Genomic DNA, 14,364 nt, shown 5'->3' with positions numbered 1-14,364 from the left:
AACTCAACACTCAAAAGACTAAGATCACGGCATCTGGTCCCATCACTTCATGGAAAATAGATGGGGTAAAAGTGGAAACAGTGGCAGATTTTATTTTCTTGGGCTCCAAAATCACTGCTGATGGTGACTGTAGCCACAAAATTAAAAAACGCTTACTCCTTGGACGAAAAACCATGAAAAACCTAAATAGCATGTTGAAAAGCAGAGACATCACTTTGCCAACAAAGGTCCATACAGTTAAAGCAAGGTATTTCCAGTAGTCATGTATGGATGTTGAGAGTTGACCATAAAGGTTGAGCACCAAAGAATTGATGCTTTTGAACTGTGGTGTTGGAGAAGACTCTTGAGAGTCCCCTGGACTGCAAGGGGATCCAACCAGTCCATCCTAGAGGAGATCAGTCCTGGGTGTTCATTGGTAGGACTAATGTTGAAGCTGAAACTCCAATTTGGCCACCTCATGAGAAGAGCTGACTCATTTGAAAAGATCCTGATGCTGGGAAAGATTGAGGGCAGGAAAAGAAGGGGACGACAGAGGATGAGATGGTTGGATGGCATCACCGACTCAATGGACATGGGTTTGGATGAACTCAGGGAGTTGGTGATGGACAGGGAGGCCTGGTGTGCCACGGTTCCATGGGGTTGCAAGGAGTCGGATACAACTGAGCGACTGAACTGACCTATCGTGTTGGAGAAGACTCATCTTGAGAGTCCCTTGGACTCTTGTAAGATCAAACCAGTCAATCCTAAAGGAAATCAACGCTGAATATTCACTACAAGGACTGATGCTGAAGCTCCAATACTTCGGCTACCTGATATGAAGAGCTGACTCATTGGAAAAGACCCTGAGGCTGGGAAAGACTGAAGGTAAAAGGAGAAGGGGATGACAGAGGATGAGATGGTTGGATGGACATGAGTTTGAGCAAACTCCAAGAGACAATGAAGGACAGGGAAGCCTGGTGCACTACTGACCATGGGGTCGCGATTGAAATAACAACAATATACGAATGTATATACACATAAAAGTTTTGCTCTGTAACGTTTGTTCAAGAACAGAAAAAATTAGAAGACAAGACCAAGACCAACCCGGGAGTAGAAAAGAGAAGGACAAGGGCAGGACATCCATCCCCTTCACAACATATTTTCACACACAAAGGTATTATGAATAATCCCTTTTTTTGCACCTTCCAAATTTTCTATAAGTGAATGCGTTTTTCATATGAGAAATAAAGTCCACATTTTAAAAAGGCAATTACAGAGATAAGCAGAGAAAATGGGGGAGAGTAGCACCAAAACTCACCAAAACTAAAAGCAGAATGGCATGATTGATAAAAAATATAAAACACTTATCTTCAGACTAATCAGTTAAGCGGCCCTGAAGAGCAAAAGTTGATTAGAAATATACAAATGTCCCAGAGTTATTCAGACAGTCAATTATGTAAGTGAAATAGAACTTTACCAGAGGTCAGTAGTTTGCAGTTTTAGATGGCAACCCAGCAGTCCACAAAAATTTGAAATGCCTAAGTCTTTCTGCTAATCAATTATACTTCTAGGCATCTATTACTGCATATTCAATCATACAAGTTAGCAAGCATGACATATAAGAACACTGTTGACTACAGCTTTATTTTTAATGGCAAGAAATTTGAGAAAATTTAAATATTAATAAGGAGGGAATTCCCTGGAAGTCCAGTGGTTAGGACTCCATGCTTCCAATGCAGGGGGCCCTGATCCGGGAATTAAGATCCTACAAGCCCCATGACGCAGCCAAATGAATCAATGAATGAATAAATAAATATCAATAGAGAAACAGTTAAAAATCAATATATATGGTATAGTCAAAAGAAGGGGTACTCTGGGATTAATAAAGTGAAGTAGATTTGCATATAGTGTGAAAAAAAAGTGATGAAAAACAAAAATATTTTGACTACCATTTTTTGCTAGTTAGGCGAACAGTACGGAAAGGTTACGAACTGTTACTGAAGACAGCCCTGGGGAATGGGATGTGTGGGTGTAGTGAGGCCAGTGTTTTCACTTCTACAGCACACCTGTATACAGCTGGATATTCTAAGGCATGTACTGTTCTGCAACATTTTTAGAGGTAGTGGATTCATGCACGGTTAATGAGATGGTATGGATGCACTTTAATCCCAGACAGGAGCACCGCTGCCTTTTAGTGAAAACATCAATGTAGACAAATGATAAATGCTCCCCATCAATCAATGACACTTCCAGAACCTACACCCTCCTCATGATCACATATACAAGTGAGCAACGGTGCTGCACTCTTCACACTGACCCTGGCCATGTCAGAGCATGTCTGTGGGGAACCAGCCCACCAGGGAGGAAGGTCTGCCTTGCACTGATGTGAAGAGCAAAAACACAAGAGTATTGGCAGGCCTGGCAAAGATGGACTCTTCCTCCAGATCAATTACAATCTAAACTCAGTAGGGAGAAAGAAGCCGGAGGTTGACTTCGGTTTATAACTATTGATATTCTTCTCAAAAAAAAATGGTCTTAATCTACCAACCTTCTAGGACTCAAGCAACTAGTACGATGCATTTCTCTGCTTCAAGAGAGCAGCTGATGAAGTTGGACGGGTATGTCCTTAGAGTCTATGCCACACCATCTGGTATTTCATTATACGATGACTTCTTATTGCTCTTGTTTTCATCTGTTTTGGTCTTAGCTCTTCAAATAAACTCATCTTTTTCAGGGCACTGTCCCCTCAGGGAAGCTGCACAAGGTACTGAAAAAGCACCAGACAAGAGTCAAGGGCCACAGTTCCCAGAGCTACTTCCACACTGTTCAACTCTGAGCAAAGGATCATTTCTTTGGTCTTCAGTTACCACATGTGTAAAATTAGGAGTTTTAAAGATGTTTCCATTCTACTATCTATGATTTTTACATTTCTCATGGGACCTATTATAGAATCGAGTACAGCTATTTATATCAAAATTTTCTCACATTTTTAAGCAGAATATGTACACGCTGTCTTCACAATCATCAAACAAGATTCTACTTAATTTTAAGAATAAATTAAGTATAAACCATTTATTTGAAACAAGTAAACTGAAATTATTTTACATGTATTAACTGCTTAAATTTCACAATAACTCAGTCAATTGCCCCTATCAGAGATGAGGAAACAGGTCTAGCAAGCTTTCTTACCCAAGGTCACACAGCTAGAATATGATGAAGTCAAGAAGCAAAGCATAAGAGTCTAGCATATTTAACTACACACCCTCAGTTCAGTTCAGTCGCCCAGTCGTGTCTGACCCTTTGCGACCCCATAACTGCAGCACGCCAGGCCTCCCTGTCCATCACCAACTCCCGGAGTTCACCCAAACCCATGTCCATCGAGTCAGTGATTTCATCCAGCCATCTCATCCTCTGTCATCCCCTTCTCCTCCTGCCTTCAATCTTTCCCAGCATCAGGGTCTTTTCAAATGAGTCAGCTCTTCGCATCAAGTGCCCAAAGTATTGGAGTTTCAGCTTCAACATCAATGAACACCCAGGACTGATCTCCTCTAGGATGGACTGGTTGGATCCCCTTGCAGTCCAAGGGACTCTCAAGAGTCTTCTCCAACACCACAGTTCAAAAGCATTAATTCTTTGGTGCTCAGCTTTCTTTATAGTCCAACTCTCACATCCATACATGATCACTGGAAAAACCATAGCCTTGACTAGATGGACCTTTGTTGGCAAAGTAATGTCTCTGCTTTTAAATACGCTGTCTAGGTTGGTCATAACTTTCCTTCCAAGGAGTAAGCATCTTTTAATTTCATGGGTGCAATCACCATCTGTAGTCATTCTGGAGCCCCCCAAAATAAAGTCACCCACTGTTTCCACTGTTTTCCCATCTATTTGCCATGAAGTGATGCAGCCATGAAATTAAAAGACGCTTACTCCTTGGAAGAAAAGTTACGACCAACCTAGACAGTATATTCAAAAGCAGAGACATTACTTTGCTGACTAAGGTCCGTCTAGTCAAGGCTATGGTTTTTCCTGTGGTCATGTATGGATGTGAGAGTTGGACTGTGAAGAAGGCTCACCGCCGAAGAATTGATGCTTTTGAACTGTGGTGTTGGAGAAAACTCTTGAGAGTCCCTAGGACTGCAAGGAGATCCAACCAGTCCATTCTGAAGGAGATCAGCCCTGGGATTTCTTTGGAAGGATAGATGCTAAAGCTGAAACTCCAGTACTTTGGCCACCGCATGGGAAGAGTTGACTCATTGGAAAAGACTATGATGCTGGGAGGGATTGGGGGCAGGAGGAGAAGGGGACAACAGAGGATGAGATGGCTGGATGGCATCATTGACTCGATGGACGTGAGTCTGAGTGAACTCCAGGAGTTGGTGATGGACAGGGAGGCCTGGCGTGCTGCGATTCATGGGGTTGCAAAGAGTCGGACACGACTGAGCGACTGAACTGATGGGACCGGATGCCATGATCTTTTCTGAATGTTGAGCTTTAAGCTAACTTTTTCACTCTCTTCAACTTTCATCAACTACACACCCTACACCCTACTATATTGTAGGAGAGGAAGGAATATACCATTTGTGAGTTGCTTTCTCAAATCTGACACAAGAGGTTCTTGCTTTCTAACACCTCTCCTTGAGACTAAATTATAATCCAATAGTATCATTCCAATTGAATAACTATATAGAGGCATATAAAATATTAAATAGCAACACAAAAAATATTCTGAAAAAAAATCTAGTGAATATACAGCCCTTCTCCAGGCTTTCTCCCAATGGCTTTGCAGAACACTTTGCATTAACTCTGCAGTACAGAACCAACTGTAATAACACTTTCTCTCCCACCACCTAAGCTGCATTCCTGGCCAGCAGGCCTGTCAGTATATTGCTTGTACCCTTGCTTTGGTACGGCAAACAGATGGGGAAACAATGGAAACAGTGAGAGACTTTTATTTTGGGGAGCTCCAAAAATCACTGTAGATGGTGACTGCAGCCATGAAATTAAAAGATGCTTGCTCCTTGGAAGAAAAGCTATGACCAACCTAGACAGCATATTAAAAAGCAGAGACATTACTTTGCCCACAAAGGTCCATCTAGTCAAGGCTATGGTTTTTCCAGTAGTCAGGTACGGATGTGAGAGTTGGACTATAAAGAAAGCTTAGCACCAAAGAACTGATGCTTTTGAACTGTGGTGTTGGAAAAGACTCTTAAGAATCCCCTGGACTGCAAGGAGATCCAATTAGTCCATCCTAAAGGATATCAGTCCTAAATATTCATTGGAAGGACTGATGCTGCAAGTTTAAGCTCCAATACTTGGCTACCTGAGCAAAGAGCTGACTCACTGGAAAAGACCCTGATGCTGGGAAAGACTGAAGGGAGGAGGAGAAGGGACGACAGACGGTAAGATGGTTAGATGGTATCACCTACTCGATGGACATGAGTTTTAGTAAGCTCCCGGAGTTGGTCATGGACAGGGAGGCCTGGCATTCTGCAGTTCATGGAGTCAAAGAGAGTCAGACACGACTGAGTGACTGAACTGTACTTGCTTTGGTATAGGTATCATAACTGACCCTCAGTCAATATGGAATCCAATAAAGTTTGCTGAATGAACGTCAACTAAGTTTGATGATGTATTAATGTGATGTATGCTGCTTTAAGGGCTTCCCTGGTGGCTCAGAGGGTGAAGCATCTGCCTTCAGTGCGGGAGACCCGGGTTCAATCCCTGTGTTGGGAAGATCCCCTGGAGAAGGAAATGGCAACCCACTCCAGTACTCTTGCCTGGAAAATTCCATGGACAGAGGAGCCTGGTAGGATATAGTCCATGGGGTCATGACTGAGTGACTTCACTTTCACGCTACTTTAATACTGTGACAGACCAGAATCAACACTTCAGTCATGCTGCAACTTAGTAAGGCTTTCAATGGAGTCTTGATCATCTCTAAGTCTTTCAGCTTAGAGAAGCAGGAAGGTGATTAGATGTTTGAATCAAGAACACGTAAGAGTCAGTATGAAAGTGAAAGTCACTCAGTCATGTCTCACTCTTTGCGACCCCAAGGACTGTACAGTCCATGGAATTCTCCAGGCCAGAATACAGGAGTGGGTAACCTTTCCCTTCTCCAGGGGATCTTCCCAACGCAGGGACTGAACCCAGGTCTCCCACATTCTTCCAGGGCAGAGCTAGGAATAGCAGCAATCATTCTTAAGAGAGGATTAAGGAAAAAAAAAACAACCCACATTGATCTAACTTTGTAAACCTGAAAGTGAGCTAAGTGAGAATGAAATACCAATAAATGGCAATTATTTTTTAAATCTTATTTGGACTTCTTAGCTAGCTTAAAAGTAGAAAAACAGGCAGTTTTGGCCACAGTTTCAGAGGATCCATGAAGCCATCCGGAGATTGGCCAAGGATCATGGACAGGGACTGAAGAACTTGTTTCAGATAACTATGTGAAGCTGGTAGGTGTGAAGAACTGCTGCTCTCAGCTTTTACCACCTGCCAGATGTGTTCACCAGCCATGTCACTCAGCCTTACCATGGCCCTAGTAAGGAGTAAATACAATGCTACTTTCTTGATGGAAGAATATGAAACTCAGGGAGGTAAGATAACTTAGCCAGTTGCACACCTGCAAAGACAGAAAGGAAAACTTAGCTCTTTAACCGGGAAGGTAAGAATAAGACTAGCTTACAGCCTCACCTTGGAGATACTGTGGTTTGCCTCCCGATTACTCCAATAAAGCAAGTCACATGAATTTTTTGGTTTCCCACTGCATCTAATAGTTATGTTTACATTACACACGTAGTCTATTACATGTGCAATAACAGCATTATGTCTGAAAAAACAATGAACATGCCTTAATTAAAAAATAACTTTACTGCTAAAAAATGTTAATCACACCTGACAATGCAGGGTTGCCCAAAACCTTCAATTTATTAAAACACACAATAATGTGAAGCAAACTAAAGAGGTATGTCTGTATCTGATTCCAAAGCCTCATAAACCTTGGCCTCCTCTTGACATTCAACAGGTATCTGGAGCAAATGATGTAAATTTTTTGAGACCCTCTCTTCATAAACTAACACAGCTGGTGATAGACTGTATTAAATGATGAATTCTAAAAGGTCTTTTCCTTCATTTTTAAAATTACATTTATTTAGCATAGGTACACCTAAAGGAGAACTCACCCTCTGTTCCCACCCAGCAGAAAGCATGCACAAACCCAAGGTACACATGAAGGGAAGGGGCCCTGGTGCCAAGTTAGTGGTCAGGATGGTACAATCCTCTGAGTCCCAAGCCTCAGTCAGGAGAGGGTTGGACTGAGATACTGGGCAGCCTGGCCCTAAGAGAAGCGTGCCCTATAGCCAAAGGTCTGTTTGATGCCCTCAATGTAGTGCCGCTGCCAACCCTGCCGCATTCTCTCCTCCTCATGGGCAGAATACCTCAGCTTTCCAAACACAGCTCATTCTCTCCATTCTTGTCAATGAAGGTCAAGGTGATGGTGGCAAAGCCACGTTCTGGCCAAGATTTAAACCTCCACTTCATCGCAATATGTTTCTCAGGGACCAGTTCAATGAATTCTCCAGACACTGACACCAATCAACTGAAACTTGCCACCTTTCTCTGCTTCTAACATTGCAGGAGGGCTTTCCAGGTGAAGTGGAAATACAGGAAATGCAAATTTAATCCCTGGGTTGGAAAGATCCCCTGGAGTAGGAAATGGTAACCCACTTACTCCCGTATTCTTGCCTAGAGAATTCCACGGAGAGAGGAGCCTGTCAGGCTACAGTCCATGGGGTCGAAAAGAGTAGGACCCAACTAACTGACTCAACACAAACACATAACATTACAGTAGCATGGGTATAGGGCTGAACCAAAAAAAAAAAAAAAGGCAAACCAAAACAACTCTGTAGCACTCTGATCTGGGTTTTTGAAGGGGCAGATTTGGCCTTGCGCTCCTCAGTTTTCAGTGCTGGCTGCCTGGCTGGGTCAACTGACTCTCCATGATTGTAGGCAATATCGTACCCTGTGTGAACTCAGTTTTGAAGATGCTGCTGATTCTTTAAGGCCATGAGATTTGTGTCTGGCTCATTTCTGGCAAAGCTCACACTAATCTCCATTTCATCCACACTATTTTCATCAGACAAATTGAGGATCTCCACATGGCCCTTGTACTCTCCAGAGGTACCTGTCCAGTTTAGTTTGATGCTCCACTCATAAAAGAAGGTAAATTTGCCTTTGTGATGGTTAATGGATGACTTCCCATCAAGTTTATTTGCTTCTGACACCTTGAACTTCTCATTTAGCACACACATAAGAACAGTGTTTTGAGTTTACCTGTGGACGTATTCAAAGCATCCCTCTCAATGCCAGCTGTTGACATTGGTGGTGTCTGCTTATTCATACCTCCATGGTCCAGCATGGGTCACCCTCACCCTACCTGGCCATCGGCTCTCCTCACACGCTGCCCCCAGCTCCCGAGCAGCCACAGTCTCAGGACCATTCAGTCCCAGCCTCCCAGCAGTGCCTGGAAACTACTAGAAGCCAAAATGTCTTCTTGCTATTACATGCTTAATCCTATGTAGAAGGATATTTCTAGAGCTTGAACCCAGAATACAGGCATATCTCACTTTATTGTTATTGTGCAGATATTTGCAGATATTGTGTTTACAAATTGAAAGTTTATGGCAACCCTTTATCAAGAAAGTCAACTGGCACCATTTTTTATAATAGTATTTGCTCACTTTGTGTCTCTGTCCTCATTCTGTTAATTCCTACCACATTTCAAACTTTTTCACTGTTACTGTGTTTGTTATGGTGAACTGCGGTCTGTGGTCCTTGACACTACTGCTACTACAGAAAGACTAGGATTTGCTGATAATGGTTAGTATTTTTTAGCAAAAAAGTATTTTTTAATTACGGTATACACATTGTTTTTCAGGTATAATGCTACTGCATACTTAAAAGACTATAATACAGTGAAAACATAACTTTTATATGCACTGGGAAACCAGAAATTCATGGGACTCACTTTATTGCAATATTCACAAAACTAGAACCAAATCCATTATATTTCTGAGGGTGGCTGTGAAAGAATGCTGAAGGTTCCATCTTTTCGAAAGGAAGCACAATCATATTAAAATCAACCAGCAAAAGACTGGGAGAAGGCAATGGCACCCCACTTCAGTACTCATGCCTGGAAAATCCCATGGACGGAGGAGCCTAGTAGGCTGCAGTCCATGGGGTAGCTAAAAGTCGGACACGACTAAGTGACTTCACTTTCACTTTTCACTTTCATGCATTGGAGAAGGAAATGGCAACCCACTTCAGCGTTCTTGCCTGGAGAATCCCAGGGATGGGGGAGCCTGGTGGGCTGCCATCTCTGGGGTCGCACAGAGTCGGACACGACTGAAGCGACTTAGCAGCAGCAGCAGCAGCAAAAGACTGACAAACTCAAGACTCTATCCTTTATAACCTAAACTATTAACCATTAGGCAAAAACTACAGTCGTCCTCCAGGATCCAAAAGGGGTTGGTCCCAGGGTCCCCCGCAGATTCCAAGCTCTGAAGATGTTCAAATCCCTTATAGTATAATACAATGAACACAGTCAGCCCTCCTTATCCACAGGATTCACAGTCACAGATTCAACCAACCTGGGTTCAATTCAATTGATTCAGTTCAATCTGTGGTTGGTTGAATCTGTGGATAAAGAGGACCGACTATATATATGCAATGGCTGGTATCCACCTCGGATTACATGTATCTACTGGCCACTCATGAAACAAAATTCTTTTAGAACAATATTATTCTAGAAGTCTCCTCCCACATTATGCTTACAAAATAGGTCCCATTTTCAGTAGCCCTGCCACAAAAATATTACAGCAAACATAGCAATAATGGTCGGGGCTGGCTGGCCAGATTAGCCAGTGACAATGAAGACAGTGAAGGAAAGATAACAAAAGCTTCAGAAGCTGGGCTGACAAACATGGTGACAAATACACAAAAGGGAGGCGTGTATTCTCTCATGGAAAAATGTGTTTGTGGTACTAGTGGCACATAGAACACAGGAGTAAGGTTACCAGCAGGTGTGGTTAAGTGCGTGAAGATAAAGAGCTCAGTGTAGAAAGTTAGTTAAGTCACTCAGTCATGTCCGACTCTTTGCAACCCCGTGGACTGTAGCCCACCAGGCTGCTCTGTCCATAGGATTCTCCAGGCAAGAATACTGGAGTGGGTTGCCATTTCCTTTTCCAGGGGATCTTCCCGAACCAGGGATCAAACCCAGGTCTCCTGCATTGCAGGCAGACGCTTCAACCTCTGAGCCACAGAACTCACTGGGTTCATACAGGTCCTCATGAAACACTGCAATGGCACCCCACTCCAGTACTCTTGCCTGGAAAATCCCATGGACGGAGAAGCCTGGTGGGCTGCAGTCCATGGGATCGCTAAGAGTTGGACACAACTGAGCGACTTCACTTTCACGCATTGGAGAATGAAATGGCAACCCACTCAAGTGTTCTTGCCTGGAGAATCCCAGGGATGGGGGAGCTTGGTGGGCTGCCGTCTATGGGGTCGCACGGTCGGACACGACTGAAGCGACTTAGCAGTAGCAGTAGCAGCAGCAGCATGAGACATTCAAATGAGGATAAACTCTAGGGCCTGGAGATTAAGATATCAGGGCAGATTTAGGAGTCATCAGCATACATGTGGTAGTTGAATCTATACAGAAAAAAAGGGGGGAGGCAGAAAGAACCTTCAAGAACATCAACATGTAAGAGGTGAGGGCAAGTGACCTCGATCTAGGAGATGAAAATACAGGGGTGAGGGGAGGTTTTAGGAAAACCAAGGAAAACGAGTTTTAAAGAGGAGGAAATGAGGAACAGCAGCAAATGCCACAGAAAGAGCAGAGCTAAATAGAATATTATGTTCAGTCTGGTAATTAAGGACTCTATGACAAAGCTGAGGAGTAAAAATGGAAATCAGATTTCAGGAAAATGATCAGTAAATAAAAGGAGATAATAAACAAACATCACTCGTTCAAGAAGTTTAGTTTAACAGAATATATTTACCCTCTCTGAATGTAAAGGGTTTAGCTGATACTCACAAATAGAACAAAAAAGAAAAAATTCTGCCTTTAAGTTAGTTCTTATTCAATTGCAGCATTTTTATGTCAAACAGTTAAGTATTCAAAAGATGTAAAGTGTTTTTCCAGGCACCATTCTGGATACTAACATATCATTTAATCATCACAAACCTATGAAGTAGGTTTTACTATTCCTAATTTACAAATGAGACAACTAAGGCACACAGAAGATATACTACTTTCTGAGGTCCAATAGCTAGTAGTATGATAGTCAAATCTAAAATTTCACTCAAAAGAAGTGGGGAGGGCAACCTGAGAAGTGAGGGTTAATAGATGAAAACTGCAAATGTTATAGTAAGACTGCACTGACTGTTTAACTGGACACATTTTAACATCTATTCAAGAACTTATTTTTAATTAGACAGAATCTGTGTCTTCTCTCATCTCAGAATCCCACATTGCTGAGACCTGACATAATCATGCCTCTTGTGACACCCAGATTCAGCACTGTGTTAGAACTGTCATCTCTTACTGAATCACAAGTTGATTGAAAACGGATGTGTATATTATTTATCTTGGTGTATTTATTCCTCTAATCCTAAAAGTAGAAGATTCTAGACTTACTATGGTAACCATTTCACAGATATACAAGTATCAAATTATGTTGTGCACCTGAAACTAATACTGTTATATGTCAATTATACCACAATTTAAAAAAGAAAGATGCTCAATAAAAGCTGGTTGTATGAATGATCATTTTTACTTTTCAGAACATCCTGGGGGCTTCAATAACTTATTTTTAAAGTCTTAAACTGCTATGTACTACTCTGACTCAGATATTATTTAAATCATCTATGGACCACTCAAATTACTGATTTTGCTGGAAATACCATTCTGAAGTAAAAATCAAATATAATTCCCCTGGATAAAACTTTTTAAGGATTCTCTATCACCTACTAGTCAAAGGTCATAGCCCTGTTTTCCAACCTTACCTCTAATCCTAGTTACCTGCTTCCAACTACCAAACTGGGATTCCCTGGTGGCTCAGTGGTAAAGAACCTGCCTGTCAATGCAGGAGACGTGGGTTTGATCCCTGGGTCAGGAAGATCCCCTGGAGGAGGAAATGGCAACCCAGTCTGGTATTCTTGCCTGGAAAATTCCATGGACACAGGAGCCTGGCAGGCTATACAGTCCATGGACTCACAAGAGTCGGACACAACTGAGTGGCTAAACCACCACAGCAACAAACAAGTAGGTGTAAGTCACTAGCCTCGTGGGACTTACTTACATTTTAGTGGGGGGAGATAAAAAATAAAGCTGACATTTTATTAGATTTTTGTTAATTGCTCCGTTTTAATCTGTCTTTTGGTCATTGTTGTTTATCCTTTTTAAATAAAATTTAAAAATCCAACCATACACATACGAAGCTCTGGAAGTGCTCCGACTTAAGTGTGTAAAATGAATTAAAATGACACAATTCTGGAGCAGTGTCTTTTTTATCTTTTTATTTATAGATGCATACCACAATGAAAGCACTCAATATCTTTTATAAAACCTGAGTCATAGCTAGTTTGGTCAAAAGAAGCTATGTGAGGTTTTCAAACAGCCCCAAAATATAACGTGTCAGCCTTGAGGCCGTAGGCACATCATCTTAACAGTTAATGTTCTTTCTCTTACATACTGCCTCAGCATGTTTCGAACACAATGTGCTTTAACAAGCCCTGTCACAAGGCGCAATGTGTTAGGAAGAGATCTTCACATTTCATCCTAGAATAACTAAGTCTTTGCAGTTATCTTCAAGCTGCTTCATCCATGTTACTAAATCCTGGGCCATGATTATCTTCATTGTACAGATGGGGAAGGAAGGATATAAAATGACTTGACTGAAGAGTCCCAGCAAGTCACTGAAAGAGCCTTCATTTTAACTATCCATTCCTGTTCCTCTCTTCAACCAACCATTCTGAGAAACTCTCACCGCCAACAGGCAGAAAAGAGCATCAAACTAGTTATTTGCTTTTACTTGTTTAACTTCAATGAATAACAGAAGCTTCCTAGACCTGCAGGTTATGATAGCTATAGGATAGGAGATTTGATAGATTAAGTTTTGCTGACTGAATCCAAATTCATAAATCTACCTCTAACTTCTTCTAAATTTCAAAAGAGCATGAAGCAAACTTTAAAGGCTTTTTTTTTCCCCCCTCTCTCTCCTGATCTCTAATTCTATCGAAGTTTGCTCAGTCCCCTAAATGTGTCAAGTCATACCTACCTTTTCCGTTCAGGATCCAGGCTGCCCAAATTTTCTCCTACTTAAACTGTAAACCAATCCCTCCCGAGCCAAGACACCTATCATTGCTAGCCAACTCTAGATCTAGAGGAGCCCAGCAATGTTAAATTCCAGGCAGCCCCCCCTCTTACACCTCCAAACCACTCTGGGAGGAGTGCCTCTTCTAATCGTCGCCCCATTGTGGGGTCCAGAAAAGGGAAAAGTCAAGTGTCTCAGATTCAATAAAAACTATTATCCACGTTGGTAATTTGGAGATCACAACTACTAATGGAAGTAATAACCTAAAGATTCCCACGTTATACGTGCTGAGAACAAATTACTTAGCAGATGAAATTTCCTAGCCCAAGTGACTTGCATAACTGGGCGATTAGCACAGGCTCGAAAAAGAGCAGGAAGCTCATACTTCGGTTTACTGTACTTTACTACAGAATTCTACACCAAAACATCTTCACACACGCCTGCCTTGAGATGATGTAAGTTGTTGCCCTAGTCTTTTAACCAGAACGGTAGGGGGGTTCTCCTCCCCTACAGCGGCCACCGACCACTCCTTCTAACGACTGGCCCCTGTGGCTCGAGCTAACAACCTCGAAGCCCGCGAGCCCCGCAGCTTCAGCTCGGCGGACACCGCAGCCCCAAACTGGCCATCCCCTCCTCCCCCACGTCCCCGCGTCGCTCGTCATCCCGCGCCAGGCGCCACCCTCTCTCCATCCCGGAGAGGGTTTGGGGCTCCGCTCTGCGACTATCAGCGGGAGAGGTCCCCGCGTCGACACCTACCTCCCACCTCCTCCTCCAGGCGCCGCCGGGGGTCAACGCTCGCCCGCCTCCTTCAACGGCCCCAACGGCAGCGCCGAGCCTCCCGCAGAGAAGCGGGGCGCCGCTCCAGGTGCCGGCGCTCACCTCCGCGCCCGCCCTCCCGACCCCGGCCGGCGCCCGCCCCTCGCCCGCCCGCCTGCCCCAGTCCCCGCAGGCGCCGTCGCCGCTCCCCAGGCGGGCGCGTCACAATCCCGGCGCCGGGTGAGGCTCTCAC

The 14,364-nt window shown here is 43.2% G+C and overlaps 1 pseudogene; it reads right to left on the bottom strand.

The window, feature by feature from the left end:
• Window positions 1-7,315: 7,315 nt before the first annotated feature.
• On the bottom strand, window positions 7,316-8,421 carry LOC138069885 (activator of 90 kDa heat shock protein ATPase homolog 1 pseudogene; annotated as a pseudogene).
• Between the last annotated feature and the right edge of the window lie 5,943 nt (window positions 8,422-14,364).

This window comes from Capricornis sumatraensis, chromosome 2 (assembly GCF_032405125.1).
Source record: "Capricornis sumatraensis isolate serow.1 chromosome 2, serow.2, whole genome shotgun sequence".
NCBI classification, from domain to species: Eukaryota; Metazoa; Chordata; class Mammalia; order Artiodactyla; family Bovidae; genus Capricornis; species Capricornis sumatraensis.
This window is presented reverse-complemented; position numbering and strand designations above follow the sequence as displayed.